The following is an 11,543-nucleotide window of genomic DNA, read 5'->3' on the forward strand; positions in this document are numbered from 1 at the left end:
AGGGTTTGCACATGACTCAAATAATCATAACACATACAATCCTTGCACAACTTGAGGAGTTACAATAGTAAAGCATTTAGGGGAGATATGGGGTGTCTTTGCACCAAATGGAACACAACATTAGTTTTCTTAGAGATAAGAGTTCGCACGATCACTACACCACTTGTTCAAACAGATGGGGATATTTTTCTTTCATTTCATCTTCCGCCTCCCATGTGGCTTCCTCAACTCGATAAGGCACCACAATATTTATATATCAATGACAAGAACCTCAGCATTACAAACACCACTTTATCACGATGATACCTGGGCATGGACTGCACATATTTAAATCATATCACCTAGAAGGTACCTTTCAAATCAGAACCAACTGCTATGCAATCAAGAGAAAATATTTTATTTCCACAACACTCTGGGCCTTCAATGGCCTCTTATATCTACAGACTTCGCCAGAACACATTCATCGGAGCAATTTCGACCCCTAAACTTACTTAACAAGGATAACAAGTAGATATTTCGCATAAGCTAACTATCCACTAACTTCACCTTCAATGATTTCCACCGAAATTATACACAATTGATATCCACCTACTTTCTTAGACATAGACATGTGAATCCACAAAATATATGGCGAACAACTACGGGGATACTTCATACTCCTAGTGCGGCCTAATGTGGAATACACTTATGCAACCTTTATTATCAACTCACATAACATCTTCAGAGGAACATATTGAGAATAGCCTGCTCACCCTCCAAACTCAAAATCTCTAAGCGAACACTCACACTAAACCCTTGATAACCTTCAACAATTACTCTAAGATGTGCTATCATACACTGACCATAAAATTACCTATCAAATATACATGTGATCACACTGTGAAGCTTCATCTTTAACTCGTCTGAACTTACAATACCCAATGGATCTAATACAATGAGGAACAACAGAGTTCAAGATCAGGCTGGAGTTATTTAGGAATCCATTAATGCGCAGAGTAGAGTACTTTCTGAGGTTATATGCTAAGGGACACAAAAGTTACAACTAACAATGCTGACATGGTTAATCACCGTGACGGCGTCAATTATTACACAAATGAGGCATAGGGGTAAGTAGTATATTGCCAAGAGGAATATTCAAGTACATGACCCAGTCGTTCCCTAGGGTGAAGGTAAAATCAATTCATGCTCTGGTAACTTGAATGCGATATGGGATTCAAAATACATGAAGTGGAATTACACTCCTGACGTTAGCTGACACAAGGAATCTATGCCGTAAGCCCATGAGGATGAAAAGAAGTTGAACAATTATGAGATTATCACATTTCAGACAGCTTAACCCTTCCTGATAGTTGATCATATATGAGATAACTAAAGATACGGACACTTGTCTTTCAAATCAATATGCTCATGATATGTGCAAAAATTCTGAAGGCATCTAATCTCACCCCTTTCACGAGTAAAACCACATAGCTCGGACATCTAAATGTTGGGATGAAATCATGTATTGGTTAGAGGCGTTCTAATTGTTAACATGATGTTCCGGGGAGAAAGACAAATGACACTCCTATCCACCCAAAGAGATGGAATACCAAGGGTAGCAAAACACCCCTCACATGAAAATGATATAGTCAATTATTCTAGAAGTCGAGTGAGAAGGAGGCCATGTAACCCATTCAATCCGACCCATTTAAGACTTTTAAAAAGGACATACACTTTGGTTTGAAATCAGGGTAATTAGATCTTGAGCCTTAAGGAAAAATCATTACTTTTTGAAACCCAATAGATATGCCCTCGTGGTCCTAGAAAATCATTAACAATGACGAGAAAATACTTAAAACCATTACGAGTTGGTATAAAACAAGACCTCAAAGTGCTCCCATGGATAAGTTCGAAAGAATGAGACGTCTTAATGTATTTATCGAGGAGAAGTAACCTGGGTTATCTAGTCACATCGATAAGCAGAGCAGGTAAATGGTTGTTAGAAGAACATCTACAAAGAATACCCGCAATATATATTTATTTTAACAAAAGGAATATGTCCCCTTCCTTAATGCTACAAGACTTCCTCTTTGATGCCATGAAACGTAAATGAATTTTGCAATGAGAGTTATCAGATGAAATAGATAGTAGTGTAGAAAAACTAATAAGCACCACTTGGAACCAACAAGCTTAAACTAAGCCGAAGATATTAGAAGTCCATAGTAAAGGGGGATTTACCCACTTTCAGTGTCCTTTTAGAAAAGGGTACTTGTAGAGTATAAAAATGAGGTGAATTTAATTGGATCATATAGTTGGATGACTAGTCAAGACATTGAGATAATATCGCATTGAAGATTACGGGCAAACAACACACCATGCAAAACGAATGAAAAGAAAGTGAAAGATCCTTATGGAAGTAACCTTTACATTGTATCCACTAGGAAGGGTGGTAATATAAAGCGATAACGAGAAGTTAACCCCTTTTTTTTGAAAGAAGATCTCTGTATAATGTCACGTGATGTATAACTCCAGAATTTCTAAAACCCAATTATGTTTAGCAACTCTAATTCATAATAAAGAACTACAACACACTTCTACACAACCAGCTATTGCAAACCACATTGGGAGATGCTATAAGACTTAACGGAGAGAAAGGCTTTGACATATGAATGTGTTACTAGGTGTATTTCTACTTTGTCAACCCAAAACCTAAGGGCGAGAGTTAGACTGATAAGCAGATCGTTGGACTAGCACAAGTATAGATAATCTATTATCGGAAAGAGATCATTCAATTTCAGTAATTGCGGCATACTATCAACCCTTGACGAACTTGAAGTGATATAAGAACCCAATGAGATAGTATAGAATAATCATGGAGGGTTTGCAGATGTTCATATTGAGTTCTTCATGGATTTCAACTTGAGAACTACCCAGATGCTAATGAAATACAGAAGAATATGAGAAACAGGCGTTGTGTTATACTAACCCCCAAAGGTGTGCTTGGTCTTGATGGAGAGCCTAGTAGGGGTTCTTACGAGAAAGGAAGTGTTACCATGACTCATGGAAGGATATTTTCTCTCATGGTTATCGAACAAGTGTGGGGAAATTGCCACAATGGATTCACTAACTAAAGAACACAATGAACACATGTTATGGAGGTGGAAAGAGAAAGTAAACATTTGTTATGAGCTGGACATGCTTCTGCTATATTAACTCCCAATTGCAATATATGACCATGCCACGAGCAACCACAATGCTAGGACAAAGTGAGCTACTTGCTGCGGGATGTCCTAAGTGGATATGAAAGTTATGGCAACACAATATTTTCCTATGACGGGGATGTGAGGATCCCAATTTTCAGAGAGACTTTATGCACATGGTGACCATTTCGATTGGCATGCACTCATGTGATAGGTGTTAAGGTATTCTCTTATGTTACTAGGCAGTGAGAAGATTTCATGATGATATTCGCAAGAGAGTAGATTGACTGTTCAAACCATATAAGCCATCTACACAACTGAGTAAAAGAGTGACTCGAGAAGGATCGCAACGCTGGGATGCGTTGCATGGAACTTGACACCACACAGGTAAATTTTTACGATGGTGCATGTATAGGCACAAGCGAGTAGATTTTGTCCAATTAAATAAAAAGTTTCTGTAAGAAATTCATCGGATATAGTCCCTTGGTGAGAATTTAGGAAGAGCAAGTGGGAAGTATTAATCCTAGAGTTATAACTCAATTCAAGGGCATAATCATAGAACTTAATTCCACAAGAATGTAAATGAGAGAATCCACAATAGAGTAGATTCACAAATAGTGCATCTCGTTCAAAGAGTCGATACACGCAATGCTTTGTTATTCAACACCTTGTTAAGACCATGTTTATGAGAACTCTTCAATATGGATGTACATATACAATGAGTAGAAATTTTCATTTGACTCCCTTACTGACTTTGGGTTGGTAGGGCAATAGCATAATCGATACTCCTCGACTCCACATCCCTAATGTACGTAGGTATCAATAGGGACAAGGACACTCCCCTCTTAGCGATATGTTTTACCAATCCATCCACAGCTCAATACATTCTCCTAACAAGTCCTTGGGCAATCCACTCGGACTCAATGGTGGGATCAATCCCTCCTTACATGGTTCCAATTCGCGGATTATGGTATCAAGGTCACCAATCTTGAGAATAAGACTTAGAGAGGAAATCAGCTCCCTAACTTGAGCTCTATCGCACGATTGGAGTATCAAAGAAGGGTGAAATTCCTAAATGTTTGAATAGCCTCCAACTTATAGATGTGGTCGACAACACACCGATAAGAAGGACTCTACTAGACACGGCTGACATCCTAGGACACTTTAAAACCTTAGGCTCTGATACCAAGTTTGTCACACCCCAAAACCGAGGGACATGACCGGCACTCGACCGGGTAGCCCCAGTCAAGCGGGCCTGGGTGCCTTTCCTATCCCACGTGTTACCCCGTATTTTCATTGCTCATTAATCAAGGAATTAGCCATTTATAATTGAAATGCATTTTTACAAAACATACATGGTTACTTAATGAGGTTTACAACTTACATCGTCCAACATACAAAATACATATTTACATAAGTTCGTAACCCACATTTACTGTCTATGGAGCCTCTAAGGATACAAAGGATAATACAATACTTGCCGGTAAAAAGGCTCCGGCTATACCTTACACAATTACCCAAAACATGACTCCGAAATAAAAGCGGCATGAGCCACGCAGGGCCCCGAGAGGAAAGGGGCTCACCAATACAGCTGACGAAAAGTGGAGGGGAGCTACTGTCGGTGGACTGGAGTACCTGCTATGGATCCACCTACAATCATAACACGAATGTAGCGCCCCCGGCAAAAGGCACGTCAGTACATTTGAATTGTAATGGTATGTATGAACAAACCTTGCCCTAAGCAAACTCAAACATTACACAAGTAACAAGTAGTAATGGAATCAACAATCAAATACACATGAAAGGAAACAATCAAGCCAAACAAGTTTACAATCTCTCCATTTCCCCTTGAACAATTTCAATTCAATGATTTCATAACTTTCTCATATTTTTCATTTAATTAGTGATTTCGATCACTTTCCACCCTTATTACCTCGGCCACCCTTATTATCTCGGCCACCCTTATCACCACAACCCACACCTTATTACTTCGTGTTGCGGCGCGCAACCCGATCCCACCGAACAATCACAATTCACAAACAACACAACAACAACAACAACAATTCACAAAGAACAACAACAACAATTCTCAAGGACTACAAAAACAATTCTCAAGGAATAACAACAATAATTCTCAAGGAATAACAACAACAATTCTCAACGAGCAACAACAACAATTTTACAAGAACTTCCATAGCCATCAATACCATTTCCATCGTATTCCACATCTCATATGCTTTTTATATTACAACGAGAGTTTCCCCCGACAAGCCATATATGTTATTACCACAGTCGTTCCAATTGCATCAATTACTATTTCCTTTCATCATTTGTTTCACAATTCTTACCACATAGCAGATTCACAATCACATACCTAGTTCATTGACAATTACTTACACCATCTTATCAAAAAACATAACCACAAACACTCAACCGTATCAATCACAAGAATTTCACAGACAATCCACGTAGAAATCACATACCAAGCACTCAAACACCAAACAAGGTGATTTTACAAAGGTCAAAGTTAGCCACACATACCTCGTTTAAGCTTTCCTTAATTTACTACAACGTTCCGAAAATTCTAGCAATTCCAGTCTAATATGAGACATACCAAAATTGAACATAAATTAGAAAGGTATTCATGGTTTCAGCTCATTTGAGCATTTTATCAAATGCTAGTTGAGCATCTTAGTTTCAAATTTCTTTTTCAAGGTTTCACCTTCATTCCCCAACCAAATCTTTACTTATTAATGTTAAACAATCTTTCCACAAACCTAATTTGTATATACATGTATACATAATAGTATTACACCCAAGAATCATACCTCAATATCCCATGTCATACCCCAAACTCGAAATTAAAGCCTAATGTATAGAATTTTACCTCTTGGATGAAGAACTTATGAATGGGCTCTTTGATTCTTGAAGGTTGATGCAAGGTTTGGATGATTATGAAGCTATACCTCTCCTTTCTCTCTCTATATGCCCTCATCTCTCTCTAAAATCAGTAAGAAATGACCCCAAAATGAATCCCAAAGCCTATATATTGAAATGGGGTCGGGTTATAAAAATTAAAAAATTAACTCTCCGATGTTGGGTCTGCTATAGCAGAATGGACCGCAAAACGAGAATGCTGGCCGCATAATGCACCGCAAAATTGGCGCCCAAAATTGGGCTACATTGCCCCAGTTTGCGACAGAAATGCGACCGCAAAGTCAGAAATGCGAAAAGTTTTGCGGTCGCAGATTTGACACAGGATCGCATTTTCCAGCCTTTTGTAATTTGATCATAACTTTGCGTAGGATTGTACAAATGACGAACGGTTTGAAGAATTGGAAACTTGAATCAATGACCTTTCATTTGATAGGTTATTCATCACATAAAACCTTATACATATTTAGATATGATCGTTCAAAGTATGGACTAGTGCAAGCTCATTTGGAATTTTAGCCTATTAAGAACTTTTCCAATTTTTCTTAGACTTAGGCCTTTCGTTGGACCCCAAATTACTTACCATAAGACTTATACACATATTTACCAAATCCAATTGATGTACACTATGTTAATAGCATATAAAAAATGTATTATAATAAGCCTACGTGGCACCACGAGATCCCAGGTTACTTAGCGAAATCTTCCGGGGCCTTACAGTTACGCTATTTATAACAAGTGATAAATAAGTGTCATAAAGGATAAAAGATGCACGAATTAGAGAAAACGAGTTTCGTTGAAAATGGTCAATTTGGGATGAAATATGGATCAAGTAATAACACCCGATAATTATAAACTAGTACCATGCAAGGTACCATATGACCACGGTAATATAAGGTATAAAGTATATTAAAAATAATTAGAACTTTAAGTAATTTGGGGCAATTTTTAAATTATACGGGTATTTGGTTAATTATCGGGTAATGGAACATTACCCGATTAACTAATAAATGGATAAAAATTTAATAATTATCCCCCAATCACGTGGCAAGAATCCACCATGTCAAGAATGTGACTAAGAAGTCACTTATGGCTAGGTGGAAACCTAGGCATAAATGAAAATGATAACTAAGTATGCTAAGATTCAAAATGAATCCAAAACAAGGTTGTTCTTTCCAAAAACTTCAAAGAATAGAAACGTTAGTCCTTTCAAATTCTCAAGGAACTAAAAAGAAACGTTTTCCTCTCAAAAATTCAAGGAACCCAGAAACGTTTCTTCATTCCAAAATTAGAACCAGAAGCAATTTCTTCTGTGAATTTTTAAGAAGCAGGGGCAAATTTCGTTCAGTCAACGAAGGTATTCCAACGGAATATTATACGGAGTTTTCCCTACTCCAGGTATGTTAGGGCTAACCTCTTCCTTCATTTTGGCATGACCCCATAATTACTTGAGTTTGATAACAATACATCGTACTACCCGTTTTATGTTGTACAAGACATATAAGACAGTGTTCAACTTCTAACCTTAATGAAAGGTCCAGTACTAGCAGCAACTTAGGGTAAATGGAAGCTTTTTCGTATGCCACTAACCTAATTAGAGATGTTATTATTATATATTATATAATCAATCAGATCCTTAAGCTAGTTAAAGTATTACTTGTAGTTCTTACGTGTTAAATAGTTTGCGAGCAATTAATCCCATGAAATTATAGGACATAATAATGTACTGTAGGCGTCAACATTAATAATGGGTAATGTAGAGGCATGGAGAAAAATTCATATCTCGGAATTTACGTATATTTTTCTAGTCTCGCAAGTTACGTATATTTTCCTAGTTTTGTAAGTTATAATATTCTCCTTACCGGGACTTCATATTCATTTGAGTATTTCCTTCTTCCAGTCAAGAGAGCAGAGAGTCTACATATACAGTATTAAAGTATTTTCATTACCATCGAGCTATAATCGATGGGCAGGCCCCTATTGGGCAACCTCTGATAAGATGGTAAGTTATATACCGAGCCTGCTGTGGCCAAGCGCCTATGAGTGAGCCTAGTTGGTGGAGATACAGAGCCTAGTACGGCCGAGCGCGTACGAGCGAGCCTACTACGGCAGAGCAGATATATATATATACATACCGAGCCTTATAGGGCCGGATAACTATTTTACTACTATATTGAGAGAGTTGAGTCAGTATCAGCTGACGAACATATCCTCTAATTATCTTTGATCCCCAGTTGCTTTCAGTTATTATATTATCATTTAAGTTTCAGCTTCAGTATATTGCCTTACATACTCGGTACATTATTTCGTACTGACGTCCCTTTCTAGGGGCACTGCATTTCATGCGTGCAGGTTAGGATAGACAGACGAGTAGACCTCCTCAGTAGGTGTTGCCCGAGTTCAGCTTCGGTAAGCTCCCCTTCTTTCGGAGTTGCCGGGTCTAGCAGTGTGGTGTATATCTTGTGAATATATGTAGATAGGTTATGGGTAGGCCGGGCCCTGTTCCGATCACAGTACATCTATCAGTAGAGGCTTGTAGACATATCCTGTCAGTTAGTACAGTATCTTGGGCCTATAGGCCCTGTATGTATATTTTGTTGGCTTGTCAGTTGTAGTAATTATGACGGCCTTGCCGGCCCAGCCTTATGTTGATATTTAGTCAGCGTTAGTCTCTATTCAGTTTTTATATTTTGCATCGCACATTATCTTGTAATGTGGCCCATGGCCAAAGTATGACATTACATGTTTAGAGACTTTTAGTCGCAAGTGATATGCAAGGATAGGTGAGGCACTGAGTGCCGGTCTCGCCCCTAGGCTTGGGGCGTAACAAAAGTGATACCAGAGCAGTTCTGTCCTAGGGAATCTACAAGCCGTATCTAGTAGAGTCTTGTTTATGGGTGTGTCGTGCACCACACTTATTAGCAGGAGGCTACAGGGCATTTAGGATTATCACTCTTTCTTCTTACTCTAGATCGTGTGGTAGAGCTCACTTATAAGAATTCAAATTTTGAAATTCTATTTTATTCGTAATAAGAAGATGCCTACATCCGAACAGAAGGTTGAGAAGAGAGATAGTTGTGGAAGAGCTGAGTCAGAGGAATTAAATTTTTGTATGATGCCTACGATAAGTAAATATAAGGTCTTTAGCAGATCATGGGTGTACTGAAAGGTGTAAGCTTCCTGATAAGAAGCGTTAAGGCAAGAGTGCCTATCCATCTTTATGGTGAAGGACAATGAGAGATTAAGAAGATAAGTATAAGTTTCAGCAAGTAAACGGAGCAAGGTTTAAAAGGGTACGAGGTACCCAGTTAATGAAAGTTAACAGCGTTTATAATTGAGGCAGAGGGACATACGCTTTCTGAGTTATATTCAATAGTAACAGAGCTATATACAACTGGTCGCACCCATTCTAGATATGCCCTATGGGGGTTAACAAAAGTAGTATAAGAAAATATGATGAATGAATTGATTGTGTCAGTTGAGATTTCCGAAGGATATTGCAAATGTGCTAATAGATCTCTTTATGAGACACCTAGATGGGGCACTCTAAAATAGTGCAGCCAGATATGAGTAGTACAAAGACATGCGCTATAAGCCTTGAAGGGATAAATATTACCTTAGTGTGGCTCGCGTCCCTAGTAAAGCGAAAACGTTAAGCAACTTGAAGAGCCACTGGATGGAGAAAAGGAAAGCTAAAAGCGAAAGAATTTCGTATTGAAGTTTTCACAAGAAAAGGGATATGCAAAAATATTAGCAGAGTAATGAGAAGAGAGATAAGGAAGCATTATGAATAAGGTGTGATACATGGATGGAAATGGTAGAGTATTACAGAACCTATAGTCAAATGAAGAAAGAGACAAAAGGTGATGGGCCTTAAGACAACAAAAGAGTATAGGCCATAAGGTTATATCCTTATTTCGAGAAATAAGTTCGTGACTCCAACGCGATTACCAGAAGGGAGAGTTAATCCCCAGAGAAATAGAAATCAGTATGGGCTGGTAAACAAGATAAGCATAGTAGAATCCAACATGGAGAATTCAGCCACGAAGAATATCATTATAATACTTGAGATATATTGAAACAAGAGTCGGGGTATTTAGAGGTACTGTATGAGTTTTATGGGGATAAAAGAAAGTGCCACTAGGAAGGCAGTCAAAATATCAGTTCAGAAGCAACCATACAAGCACAAGGTCATGGAATTAAGCAACTACGGATGATTAGAGGCAAGTAAGGACATAAAAAAGGTCCGCAATTAGCTCATAGCTTTACGAGAGTCAAGGGTTCTCCCTAAGTACTACAACGAAAGACTAGCCGAGAAGATAAGAAAGAAGGCTTTAACCTAAGCACAACGACCTAAAGAGGAAATGGTCGTGTAACAACAATTTCGCAACAACATTGTAAGCATTCCAAAGGAAAGTGGCACCTATCGTGGCTAATGAACGGGAAGTAAGAATTAAAAATAATATTCGAGATCATATGAGTTGTATGAAAACTCTAGCAAGTGTGGGCACTAAGATAAGCTAAGTGTGGACGTAACAAGGGGCAAAAAGACCAGGAAAAGTAATAGCTTACGTTGAAAGAAAGCTAAGATGGAACGAAAGAATTATTTGATCAATGATCCTGAGTTAGTACGTTATGGATACACTCAAGATTTTGGAGCATTATCCAGGCAACATATTTGTTGACAATCATACAACCATAGAAGACTCTGGTATAAGTTAAAAGAAAGAATTGAGCCCAGGGCATAGACAAAGGATTGAATTGTTAGAATATTATATCATGGATATTCCCTAACGCCCATGAAAGGCTAAGGTAATAACTGATACCATGAGCCACAGGTCGGAAGATAGCTTAAGCCTACGTAAAGGCTGATCAGAAGGAAGAGGAAACCAAAGAATTACATCACCCAAGTAAATCAGGAGTCTGATTATTGACCTAGAAAATTTATAGAAGTTGTGCTTGAGAATATGACAGAATCACTCTTAATATCAGATGTTCAAGAAAAATAACACAACCACCATAATCTATAATGGCTCTACAAGGAATCCAATTAAAAGAAGTACCGTCGTCATAGAAAGTCAGTACAAAGCTCCCACCGGATTGTGTATGTACCAGAGGTGCGAGTATTATAAATGGATATTTATAGGTCGCAAGCTAAAGTATGGTAGAGCGACAATGTTTTAAGAAAACATGAGTAAGGATGAGGAAAGGCAAGTAAAAAGGGTGACGAGAATGGATAAGTCCTCAGGATTAAGTCCATGAAAACAAGAGAGATAATGGTTTCTCTAAGTTATTAAAAGTTCAGTATAGCCTGAATGAACTCAAAGGAATCTAAGATTAATAGCATTTAGAAAGAATGAAATGCTGACCTAGAAATAAAATGAGGGTATAATTGTGACAGATAAAGGATGACGTTTGGGCATTCATTTG

Source organism: Nicotiana attenuata, chromosome 7 (assembly GCF_001879085.1).
Source record: "Nicotiana attenuata strain UT chromosome 7, NIATTr2, whole genome shotgun sequence".
Taxonomy (NCBI): Eukaryota; Viridiplantae; Streptophyta; class Magnoliopsida; order Solanales; family Solanaceae; genus Nicotiana; species Nicotiana attenuata.